At 32.8% G+C, this 14,016-nt stretch overlaps 1 protein-coding gene across 5 annotated transcripts in view; it reads left to right on the forward strand.

The window, feature by feature from the left end:
* Window positions 1–5,059: 5,059 nt before the first annotated feature.
* myo6a (myosin VIa) overlaps window positions 5,060–14,016 on the forward strand; it is a 60,036-nt gene continuing 51,079 nt past the window's right edge. For all 5 annotated transcript variants that reach the window (XM_051104482.1, XM_051104484.1, XM_051104485.1 and 2 more), the window contains exon 1: window positions 5,060–5,188. The gene's annotated coding sequence lies outside the window, so the exon portion shown is untranslated. The remainder of the gene's footprint in view (window positions 5,189–14,016) is intronic.

Below are 14,016 nucleotides of genomic sequence, written 5' to 3' on the forward strand. Positions count from 1 at the left end.
AGACGCGGACAGAATCGCGGAGTCCAGTCGTAAAAACTGGATTTACTGAATAAGGCGGAATGTCACGGAATTTGTCATAGTTTTAATGAATTAATCAAAAGTAGGTCATTACACTTAAATCAAACCGCAATATGGACTAGTATCTGTAAATATTATGCCGCAAAAATACCATTTAAATGTGAATCCTACATGTTTTGCGGGTTTTTAGGGTATAATCACACAATTTAATTTCAATAGTAAATTTCCCTTTGTTTGCAAAATAAAAAATAAAAAAAGTTCGCTTAATTTTCAATAATTAAAAAATAAATGAAATGAATGCTTTTTGCCTTCATTTGATAACCAGAACATTTTAAATACACAACACAGAATTTCTTAGGATAAAAAAAAAAAAAACTTTCATAAGGCTATTTTAAGAATAAATTTTAATAAATTAAGTATGCATTCAAATAATTAGACATGCTAAAACACAGAATTTGATAACAGTAAAACATGGTGAGAAAAAACTGAACATTTCTTAGGGCCCTAAACATGTCATTTTTGTTAAAACATTATTAAACTGATGTGAAATTGTATAAGTTTCATGATTTAAATTAATTAAACATGCTCTTTGATTAATAAAATTTAATTTACCATTAAAAAGGAGTTGAGAAAAATTCAAATGGAATCCAGAAAACTTAAAATGAAAAACGGAATTTGGGGGAAAATTCAACAGATTTCATAGGGCCCTATTATTAGTTGCATTTAGCGTATTAGAGCTGGGAGATAATATAGTTTACATTTTGTAGTGATACAAGCAATCAAGCAGCAGATTTTTGCTATATGGTATGACCCTATGCAAGTGCCACATGTGTTCTGTGGAGGTTCCTTGTTTTTGTCTATGGACAACGACCAGCCAACAAAGACTGAAACACGGGGTGACAAGAGACCTGGGAACAATCAGACTAACCAAGGGGACAGACTGCAAACTGACTACAAATAAAGCACAGGAAACACTGTGAAATAAAAGTCCAAAGATAAACAAAAGGAACCTACACAAAGCACATGTGACAGCAGGTAGAGATGGTTTGCACTTAACGTCATGATTTGGTCAGTTACCTGGATGCACGGCCATATTGGCGATACTCCGATGTAAACAACAGTGTGGATTTCATAGCTAATGTAATATTAAATACATTGTTCTGCTAATTTATGCTGTCTAAACCAATATTTTGACAAACTGAAGTTAATAAGCGGTAAAGATACCACGGGCAGTGTTAATTAAGATTTTAGCCTAATATTTCACCTACCTGATGGGAAATTATAAGAAAAAACATGAATGTTGTCAAGATTCTTGCCCTGAAAATCCTATTTCAATTTGGCCAACCACAAACCCCTCTTGTTCCTCAGACAGTTTTTTTTTTTTCTTTCTTTTTCTTTTTTTTTTTTAAGCACTCTTCTCCTTGATTTGTTATAATTATTGGCAGTCTATAATACTCCAAATGGTTTTCCTGGTCCAACCGGTTAGTAACAGCCCAAAATATGACAATAACTGACCATTTTCAGCAGCAGTTATCAGCAAAATATGTTTTGTTCAGCTCAGTGGCATTGTTTACATTCGGTGCAGCCAGTATGGCTGATTGAAAACACTATGTTATATGTATGTGGCTAAAGTTGGACATACTTATACATCAAACTTAATGTAAAGATTATATTATTATTGTATTATAAAAAATAATATAATTACATTTTACTATGAAAAAAATAAGTCAATTCTTCAAAGTAGAATTAATAAATTGTAAATATTTTATTGTAGGCTATGGGCCTATATTTTAATGTTTTAACTATGTCCTATTCCATTTTAAAAGCTTGTTAAAATGGCCTTTTAAATATAAACCAATCTGACATTTATCCCTTTGGTGTCACGGTCCACTCCTGTTATGATGTAGATTTTTGAGGTGCACTCTTGTCATAAATTAATCTATTACTCTTCATACATAATTTGTAAAAAAAAAAAAAAAAAAAAAATATATATATATATATATATATAGGAGTACTAGACCTTTCATAATTAAAATAGAATTTAATTGTAATATAGTGAAGTAAACTTAGGTTTCCCTCTGAGGGAATGGGTGACAGTTAAAAGGTTAACCACTTACATGCTTTGTTTAAGCTGCCTTATGTTACACTCAGTCCTTTAATTATTATTTCTAAAGAGAACTGATTGATAATTAAACAAACGTCACAGTACAAAAAGGAAAAAAAAATGGGTTATTTGGTAAATCAGGTAATCTTGGATGTGTTCTAGTGAGCATGTGTGTGTGTGAACATCACCTAGAATCCTAAATCACAAATCATATTGATGTATCCCTTTTCTCAGTTCGTATTATTTGATGTGAACATCACCTAGAATCTTTAACATGAGTCATTTTGATGTATTTTCTCACTTTATATTGTTTGATGGCAGTTTTGGAGGAAATAGTCCCTTGCAAACACATGTTACAGACATGAGGGAGCCTGTTATATCAGATGAGTGGGCGCTGAGGAATGACAATAGTGCTTTGTAGAATTTGAGCTATTTAGCTAGCATTTCACATGTACAGTGCTAGACCCATCATCCTGGTCCTCCTCAGAGTTCACACTTTAGTGATGTAATGCCACTTTGACTGTCAGGTGGTCGCCTCAAATGTGCATTCTGGGGGCGATTTCTGAAGATAATGACTGATGCCCCACACATTAACTATGTAAAAAATACGATAATACAATACACCTCACTTGTGTTATTTTGTGTCTCAGCTGCACAAAGATTAGAATTTAAAATATATTTTAAGAAATTTATAAAAATGAACTGGGTGTTTGTAACTGAATGACTTAAAACACACACACACACACACCTTTAAAATACAGTAACTGCACCAAACTTATCAGCTCAAATTTATAAGTTTATATACTTATGTATAAATTTACATATTTATGTGCAATAAATGAATTGGGGGTTTGTTACTGAATGAATACCCTACCTTTAAAATTCAGTAATGACACCAAACTCAGTGATCAGTTCATAAGAATATCCAGTATATAGGTATGGTTTATTTCAACATATTGAATGTTTAAATCAAGACAACAACACCAGTGATGCAGCTTCAATTGAGTCATTTTATGTCAATGAATAATAATGTGCTTTCTAATAGTAAAAAGTGTTGCTGAGTTCGTCATTATTTTGTATATGTGTTTGACTTCAGATCTGTTCGCATGAGGTTTATAGCAGGTGTGAACAGTGATTAATAAAAGGGGCGGGGTCGGGTGGCGTTGCCATAAACCAGTACAGCTTGTGTGATTAGAGAGAGTAACGACTCCGCCCCACTTCTGTTATCACTGTTAAGTCACCCCCCCAAATCCACCCTTTGGGGCACTATTGGGCCCCCCTGCACTCGCCCACCTCAACTTTGGGGCAGGACACAATGGAACAAGCTTTCCATTGATGCATGGTTTGTTAGGATAGGACAATATTTGGCCGAGATACATCTATTAGAAAATCTGCAATCTCAAAAAAAATCTAAATACTGAGAAAATCACCTTTAAAGTTGTCTAAGTGAAGTTCTTAGCAAAGCATATTACTAACTAAAAATGAAGTTTTGATATATTTATGGTAGGAAATTTACAAAATATCTTCGTAATGATCTTTACTCAATATCCTAATGATTTTTGGCATAAAAGAAAAATCGATAGTTTTGACCCATACAATGTATTTTTGCCTATTGCTACAAATATACCCATTCTACTTAAGACTGGTTTTGTGGTCCAAGGTCACAAATGTCAAGTTCAGAAATGTCCTTAAAGAAAACTTTAAAATCACTTTTAATTTTTTGTTTATTTAATATTATTATTATTATTATTTAACAAATATAGTTAAAGATAAGAAAAAAAATTGTCATTCAAATTACAAAACAATTCAAGAATATATCTTTCTTAAATCTTCTTATGACCCATAAATAACTGTGAACAACATTTTAGTCCCCAATAAAATAAATGTTTCTAAACCTATGTATAGGGGAGAGTGGGAGAGTGGGGATGAAAGTAACAAAGTAATTTTCTCAGAGCCCTGACTACATTTGCTTTCCAAGCTACAAAATAATTTAATAAATAAATAAATAAAAATTCTAAACAATTTTGACAAGTCAGGTTTTGAAACATTTGATGAAACTTACATTTAAAATGAAAATGTAATTTGATTTTTTTTTTTTTTTTTTTTTTTTGCAAAAATAAAAGACAAAATGTGTTTGCAGTAACATACTGACAATCATAGTCAGGTACATCTAAATTGTTGTGTTACATTTTGACCCACCTGTGTATTACTTTTTTTTTTTTACAAAAAAACAAAAAACAAAAAACAAAAAAAACAAAACAAAACAAAACAAAACAAAACAAAACAAAACAAAAATATATATATATATATATATATATACATACATACATATATCTGTCTACAACACTACAGCATTATCTTCTAAAATTGTTTTTCTAAAAAAAAATTGTACTTTTTTCCCTGCTCTCCCCTATATACCGTGATGTTTTCAGTTCTGTATAAATAATGTGTGCATATTCCCAAACACTCTCAAAGACATGATCAATTCCCAGCACATACTGGGAAAAAAATACTTTGGATTTTTTGTTTATCATATTTATTTTCAGTGTACCTCTTATGAGTGTCTGATCCACTAGAAGCAGTTCTGCCGTCTTTACGACACTTATTCACTCCTACTTTCAATGCGAGGCGGTTGGCAACTCAAACGAGCTTTATTGTAGCATGGGCAAGTCGCTTTTATAAAACAATGTACCTGCATGTACTTGGGTGTTTTCAATTGGAAAACACTAGAGTGCGCTGTTTTCCGTTCGTTTCATCTAACAAGGCGTTAAAGATCACAAGCCGAACTATTATACTTAATTTCAGATCATGAGAAAATCCAGTGGGTTTCATAAAGCCATAGCATTTCTCAGGCGTAACTTAGGTGAATTCACCCGGGATGAATTAAACCCACACCGCGACCTACCGAGCGGAGGCAGGCGCTTCCATGGACGCGTTTGACGTCACAATGGAGCGTGGACTTCATCCCGGGAGCCGAGGCTGATCAACATCCGGGACACCGGGACTGAGTTCATGTGAATGCCTGCACACTTTACCGACTGACTCTACGGGCAGAGAGCAACGGAGGTGAGTTTCATCAGTACATGATGTTTGCTTTCGCGTTTAAGTTGGATGCGAGTGATTTTGGTTCATTGGGACGAAGCGGAAATTGGATAATTGTCAGTTTTGACAAAGAAAAAATTGTCCAGAGAGTATTGCGAAGCAAAACACAGGAAATCATCCCAGCATGAGTGCATCTAGCGGTGTGCTGTGTGTTCATGTGAGCGAGTGCTTTTATGGTTGTAAGACTAATGCATATACTGATGCATTTACTGTCACACCTCTGTGATCAGCTGATGGTCAAGACTGCTTTATATCACCGTGAGGCATCATTGCTTTGTTTTTTTAGTGTGTTCAAGTGTGTACGACCATTCATAAGGCCTTTACTTTAGAAATACATAATATTTCCCGGTCACCCAGACCTCATTTACCTTGCAAATGTTCGTGTTGTGCTTGTGTAAGGAATTCAAATGTTCAACCCAAGGCAAACTTTCAGTTCCAGACATTGTATTGCACTGTATTGTTTTTTTTGTTTTTTTATTCTATTTTATTTTATTCTCCTGCATGATCATAAAACCCAGAATGCATCTATGGACATTGCTTAGTAGGTTGTCTTAACAGTAAATTGCTCCTGCTGTGTCACAAGAAGTTGTAAATGCCCTTTGCTCCTTGGGAACTTTTACATGTTATTCGTGTCATATAGGTTTGCCTGTCACACATCTGTCAGTGTGTATGGAACTGGCCATTTGGGAACAGCTGAAAGAAAGCAGATATGTTGTTATGCTCTGGCTGTCCATTATAATGGAAGAAATACGAGAAGGACACACACAAACATTGTGCGTGTGTGTCAAACTGTCTGACCGCAGTGACACACCTACAGGTGCGGCTGCCTGGGAGTCATGACTCACTTCACTTGCACGTTAAAGACATTTCTGTAATTTTTGCCACAATTGTGTCTGTAGGCCTGTAATTACATTGGAAAATTTTGCAAATGAGCTGTGTTGTGTTGGTTCTACATATTTGAAATATTGAAATATTTGAATGGCTAATGTTTTTTCAGTAGAGTGATAGCTTGCATTCTTGTCCACATCCATCCAATCAACCACAGGTGGATTGAGCCCTGCCGTCCTTTTTTTTTTCCTTTTCAATAATCACTTTCACTTGGATGTCCACCACAATACTGTCACTACTTCCATTAAATTGCTACTTGTGTTGATTTGGTGTGGTGATCTATAAAAAACACTATAAAAAAACTTTCATTGCTCATTAATACTTTAAAAAAATATATTTTTTATGACAAGGCAAGGTTAGTTCAGGTTGTAAATTGTCATGTGGTGCACCTCCCTAAAATATTTCTGGTTAAGAATTTATACTGTAATATGATATTTATAAAATACTTTTTTATCTTATCCAAACTATTTAAGATCTGGGCATGTACATGGATTCAAGGTGCAAGGAAAATATGTTGTTACTTTTTTATGTGAAGGTTGCACCAGATGAGTAAATAAATTAGCAATTTAAATATATGTGTAATAACATGTGTGTACTGTGTATATTATGTATATATAAACACACACACACACATGCATGTATATATTTAAGAAAAATATGTTATGTTTATATATTAAATATATTTATATATAATATAAATTATATGAATATAAATATATACATGTGCTAAATATACACTGTATGTATGTTTTTATATACATATAAATAAATTAATATACACAGCACACACACACACACATATATTATGTACACAAAAGCTTTTATTTTTAGTGCGATAATCTTTGCCCAGCACTAAATTTTATTTATTAATATTGTGAACATTCTCATACATCATTGACCCACATGCATGCCTCTTGTCAAAGGGACCTCTTGATGGGACCTCTGCTACTATGATATTACCTTGTTCTCTGTACTATTGACAACCATTATTCATCTTTGACAGCATTCAAATATATCCATGCTAGACAGAGAATAACCATGACAACTCACCATTGTGGTAATATTAATGGCAAGCTTTTGTACATCTGTACATCACTGTACATCACTGATGCCTCAGGGTTAGTACAACCCAAGATACATATTTTGTCTTCTTTTTATTGGGTTTTGTATTCCAAAACCTGTTGGCTGCCTATGTAGGAAGCATTTTAAAGAATCATAGGCATGATGCAGACATGTTTTGTCTCTTGGAAATGTACTGAACTTGATTTGGGATGTAAATTTATTTTCTTTAACAACAGTGTAGTGTATGGACAAAAGTATATCCCTCCTTTGCTGCTTCCCATTCATTCAGTAAAGCACTGGTGAGGTCAGGCACTGATGTTGGACGAGAAGGCCTGGTTTGCAGTCTTACTTCCAGTTCATCCCAAATGGAATATCTAGCGGGGATAAAATTTCATGAACTGACTTGCAGAGATGGTGTCCTATCACAGTACCATTCTTGAATTTACTGAGCTCTTTAAAGCAACCCATTTGTCCCTACAAATGTATACACTTGGCAGTGGGTCTATTTAAAACACCTGAATTCAATAATTAAGAGTTGTTCCAATACTTTTTTCCATATAGTATAAAAACCTAATTTTTAAAACGAAAAACCTATTTTTTTTTTTTTTTTTTTTTTCAGAATTGTGAGAGAGAAACATTTTTCTCACAATTGCAAGTTCACATGCACAATTCTGACTTATTTCTTGCAATTTCAACTTCTTTAAACTTGCAGTTGTGATTTTTATCAAGTCCAATTTTGAGGGGGAAAAAGACTATTTTCTTACAATTGCGAGTGGATATCTACAAATAGATATTGCATGTGTCCTTTGTGGAAAAGACAATCCCAGAATGCATTGTTGCAAGATCTATGTAATAAATTGAAGATGGAGAGGTGAGAGAATAAATTAAAAATACTGGCTTCCTATTTCATTCATTTCAGCAAAGTCTCAATTACAATAGTTTAAATCAAAACGGTATATGTTTGATCTTAGAGTATTTGGTTTTGTTAGTCCAGCAATATGCTAACATCTCTACTGAAATCGTATGAGAATGGAGTCTCTAGTAGTGTGTCGTACGGACAGCGTTGGTTTTGTAGAGTTGCTGCCTATGCAGAGTTCCAAATAGGTCACTTATGAGGTTCTATTGCAGTTGATGACTACAGCCTGCTTAGGCAGTGTCCTAAAACACAGCATTATTAGCTTTTGGAACAAAGCCACTGTGTGTGAAAAGCTTTGTGCCGTGCTTAGCAGCCTAACTTGCTGCGAAATCTCTCGGCCCAAAATCAAGTTCCACATAATTATGTAAGGACAATCAAATATGATCTGACAGGAACTTAGGACTGATGTTATCATGTCACTAGTTAAGATAATTAGCATATTATTGAATCATGTGTTTACAGCTTGGGACTTGCTGTATGATTAACTGGGACAGGTTCACCTTAGACAAAAGTGACAAAAGACCGGTTGCATGTGTGACCTTTCTGCTGGCAAACAGGTTGTGGCACTTCAAACTCTTGATGGTTGAAGGACTTTATATTCTATGGAGTCTATATAAAGAAATAAAATCATTAACCGTTCTTTGTCAGAAATGTAGAGCAGTTATTTTGAGAATTGCTTGTCTGTCATGCGCGTATCTTGCGATGTAGAAACCTCTGCCACTGATTAACTTTTTTACCAGTGCTGTCACACCATGGTCAGGTCTTTTACATTAGCCTGAGAGTTTGACCTGTGATCGCGCTAAATAGTCAATCTTTAAGCTGACGTGAAAATCACAGAATACTTGAGCTCAGATTGAACTAATGTGGTAGCTGCTAAAAAGCTGTCAGAATAATGTTGTGCATTGTGTTGAGTGTTGTAACGAACTCCACCTGTTCTGTTGTCATTGTGAGGGTTACAGCTGACTGCACCTGGACCAGCCTTTATATAATATGTGACACCCTACAGTGCTTTGTGTTCAGTCTAACTCCTTCACTGCATGTTTGTTAATCAAGTACTACAGTTGTTCTGATGCTGATGCAGTTACTGGAAAATATGCAAAAGCTGTACATATTAATATTGTCGTTTTTTTTTCCTTTTCTCTCTGAGTATAACATAACATAACAAAACATAACATAACATAACACAAAGAATGGTAAAGGGGGAAAAAATGGCATTGTTTTACTATTAACATCAGAACAACTTTATAATAAATATATAATAATATAATATAAACATAATATAATATAATATAATATTAGTAGAGTAGAGTTTATATTATATTATAAAGTTTTGTTAATGTTGAATGTTACTGAACAAATGCAAAAACATTTTTCTTTACTGTTCTTAAGAGAAGAAATAACAAAAATATAATAAAATATAATATAATTTAATAAAAAAATAAATTAAATTAATCACAGAAGTCCTAAGAGTTATTATATTTTTTGTGTACACACATATTGAAAGTATATTATATTATATTACATTATAAAGTTGTTGATGTTTAAATGTTAATGTTGAATGTTACTGAACAAATGCAAAAACGTTCTTAAAAGAAATAATAATATAACATAACATAACATAATATAATGTAATATTAAATAATATAATAAACAAATTAATCACAGAAATCCTAAGAGTTATTATATTTTTTTGTGTACACATATATTGTTATTTTATGCTATGTTATGTTATGTTATGTTATATTATATCATTATAAAGTTGTTAATGTTCTTAAAATACAGTTCTTAAGAGAAATATACTATAATAATATAATGTAATATAATATAATATATAATAATATAATAATTACAATAAAATTAATCACAGAACTCTACTTTTAAGTTATTATATTTGTGTGTGTACACATTCAAAGTATAAATTATATTATGATATTATATTATATTATATTATATTATTATAACATTATGTTAATGTTGAATGTTAATAGTTAAAGGCAAAAAACATTATTTTTCTTGAGAAATATAATATAATGTAATGTAATGTAATGTAATGTAATATAATATAGTGTAATATATAATATAATATAATATAATATAATATAATGTGTTCACATTTTAATAGTTACTGAAAATATGCCAAAAAATAAAAATCTTTACTGTATAATTATAATTAAAATAAATGACAAAACTCTACTTCTATGATTTATCGCTAGTTCGTTGGAGATATAATTTAGGCACAATAATGTAAGTAAATGGTAATGTTATAATTTAGTGTCATATTTACGTTTCATCGCACATTTTCTCAGAAGTTGTTTAACTGTCTTTATATTCACTTTGCTGAGATGAGTGCTAAACATTTGCTGAACTTCTTTATTTGCTAGTGTTTTTGTGCAGTCAACACAGAGTCCTCTCATGATCTCATGCGCTGTGACAGTGAGCTCTCAGTCCTCTGCCAGCTCGCATTCAACAATCCAGATTTGTGTGCTGTGGAGGAAGAGTGGGCCTGCAGTGGAATAACTCAAACTCAGACTCCACGCTAAACTTTCTGCTGCTGAAATGTCAGTCCAGAACAGCAGTTTCTTTCCTTGCTTTCCCTCTCAGGCCTAACTACGCTTTTTGGCCCTTCGCCGTGTTATCTTTAATCTGTGTCAGTTTGTTTAACTACTGTCACATTGTCATGAATGGATGAGTTATTATTATAATGATATTGTCTCTAGAGAGAGTGATGCCATTATTTAAAAAGTAAGCATAGATTGAATGAGCAAGGTTGAATTTATTAATGACACTTTGAAATAATGTTTGTTGGACTAATTAACTAACTAATCCTAACTAATTAACTTATTGCACTTACATTTTATTCATTACTCATGTCTACCTTGAATTTAAATGAACTTGCATTAATTTTGTATAATAAGTTGTTCAGTATTAGCACTGAACTGCAAATCTGATTTAGTCCACTCTAATGCCCTTTACAGGAACAAACTGGCATGCCAGGGCAGTAATTTATCTAATCAGTTTTGATTTATTGTGCAGACATGAAGCAGTATCACAACATGCACGCAACTGGGTTAGTTACAATTTGAAGTTATGTAGTACAAGTGTTCGCAAATAATCGCTGTATTGTTTTCAATACCTAGAAGTGATAATAGCAAATCATGTTCAAATATTCCAAATGAAAGAGTACAGGGACACATGTGAGTGATGGAAACTATTGATGGAAAATATGCATTTAATCCTGGCAATGACAGCAATTATTGGAGACATAAATAGAAAAAAATAAATAGGGGTCGACACTTTATCGGCCCAGATATAAGGCGATGATTGAGTCCTCACGTAATGACAAAACATGGCTCTTTGTATTTTGATTTTGCCGCCTTGTGCTTTTTGAGTTTTGTAAGAGGCCTGTTATATTATATTATATTATATTATATTATATTATATTATATTATATTATATTATATTATATTATATTACATATTTTTATTATAAATTTGTTCTGATGTTAGTAGTTGCAGACAACATTGCAAAAAAATTCATTTACCATTCTTTAATATAATATAATATAATATTATTTTTTATTAAATAAATATAATATAATATAATATAATATAATATAATATAATATAATATAATATAATATAATATATAAAATAAAGACAAACATATGTTCCCCATTGTCTACATACTATGTTGACATTTACATATGTAAACTTTACTTTTGCTGATAACCAAATATTTCTTGTGCATGTAGTTTACAAAGCTTGTAGTAGTAGATTTTGGGGTTTATAATAATTTCTGATCATGAAACACTGGAGACTGGAGAAATTATGCTAAAAAAAATCTGCCTTTCTGAGCAACCATCTATAATGTGAGTAAATCAGTTGCATATGTGAAAAATGTTTATGCTTGGCGATCTTTAGCCTTTGGCTAATAAGTTGTTAAATTTCACTTACCAGTCATTGAGTTGTAGAAGGCAAATAAATCTGGTATAAGTCTGGCAAAAAAAACAAAAAAAAACAAGGCAATGGCGATTCTATTGCCAAGCTGCTGAGCCTTCTTTCATAAAATGGAAGAAACAAAAAAACTAAACAAAACAATTACCAACCCCAAAATGTTGAACAGTAGTGTAAACACACTTTACTTTTGCCATTGCATTAATAAAAGCTAAGGCTCACAATATTGTTGGACTGATATCGGAATCAGCCAATAATGCTTTTAAATGTAAATATCGGCATTGGTCTGATATGAAAAATAATGCCAATATGTCTTGCCGATAAGAGAAATAACCCGTATGTGCTCAAGGTGTGCTAGTGATTAGATCACGTCAGCAGTGTGGCTCATTTTTAATGCAAAGTTTTGCCTGAATGATGATTAGATTCACTGTTTTGGGTCACTGCATTTGAAGAGCTTAGAAGAGTTCAAATTGAGCAGATGATTTTACCATCACCGTCATCATCAGAACGCACTTCCACAGGACATTCAGCATCTGGCTCATATTCACAATCTCAAACATATTTGCAAAACTGTCATTTACAATGCCTTCAAAATTATTATTTTGATCTCTGGCAGCCTATTCACCACATCCACCATCAAATGACAGTGACATTTATGTTTTATTGCATACATTAACTGCTCTGCAGTAAAGCCATTCAAACTAATTCAAATTTTGCTGATGATATTCTTTTGTTTTATGTTTGTGACAATTACAAGTAATACATTACGTCATTATAGTCTATCAAACAGTGGAGGACTTGAGGACTAAAAAAGAATTGCATGTATTTAGTCATCAGATATTCACATATTTTTGCGCACAAAAAATATACTAACACTATTACAAACCTCCTGTCTCTAGCGACCCTATACACCTTTTACACAAAATTAATCAGAAAACAGACATTCTTTTATATTTTATTATTTTTTTCTAGTTTTATTGTTCATAATTAATAGATTAAAGAATACTAAGAAGGCTGATGCCGAACTTTAAAAAATGAATGAGGGAGAGGGTAGTAAATGACGAGGTGTATATGTGGTATATAAGGGTTAAGAGCATGTACAGTGGCAGCCTCCCCCAGGTCCTAAAGCACGTTCGGAAAGGAGTTTTAATTGTGTACGGGACACTGTTGGCCTACATCTAATAAAATGAAAGTAAAATAAAGAACATTTAAACTGTGTTTCTGATTAAATAAAGCAGTAATTGATGTCGATTATGAGTGTGTTTTGATTTAAAAGTCAAAAGCTATAGCTTACATAAATAAAACAACAACAAAAAATCACAAATGTGACCCTTGTAAATTAAAGGGGTCATCGGATGCTAAGTTCATTTTTTCATGTTGTTTGAACATTAATGTGTGTTGGCAGTGCATGTACAAATCTACCCTATAATGATAAAAATCCATGCAGTGGTTTTTAATTAATCTGTAAAAATAATATCCCCTTTTTCAGATCGAGCCATTCGCAGATGCCTGTCGTTGTGCCGTCACACCCACAGAGGCCGCTCCCACAATAGTTGATTGACATGAGCTCTTACCTTACACCAGCTGTAACAGTCCAGTAACTTTCATAGTTTTGATGCCAGAGCAGGGATGTAAATTAGACAAGAATATCTCCGATTGAGTGATTGAGGTGTTGTGTTGCTGGATGTAATAATGAACATAGTGGTCGTCATTTACTCCCGACATCTGAGCCGCTGAAGATGCAGTGGATTACATTTGTTTGTGAAGGGAATGCACCTCCCGATCTACATATATCCGTCTATGTTCATGCGAATCATTCATGATCCAGCTTCACTTACAGCAGAAGTGAGTATAAGCGTTTTTTATGAATCTTTGCGATCGCCTTTCCTTATAATGTGGTAGTTAGGAAGTTTAGCAGCTAAACGCGGCTAAATGCGGCTAATGTAAACAAGACCGTCTTTCCACAGAGAGAA

Source organism: Labeo rohita, unplaced genomic scaffold (assembly GCF_022985175.1).
Source record: "Labeo rohita strain BAU-BD-2019 unplaced genomic scaffold, IGBB_LRoh.1.0 scaffold_73, whole genome shotgun sequence".
Taxonomy (NCBI): Eukaryota; Metazoa; Chordata; class Actinopteri; order Cypriniformes; family Cyprinidae; genus Labeo; species Labeo rohita.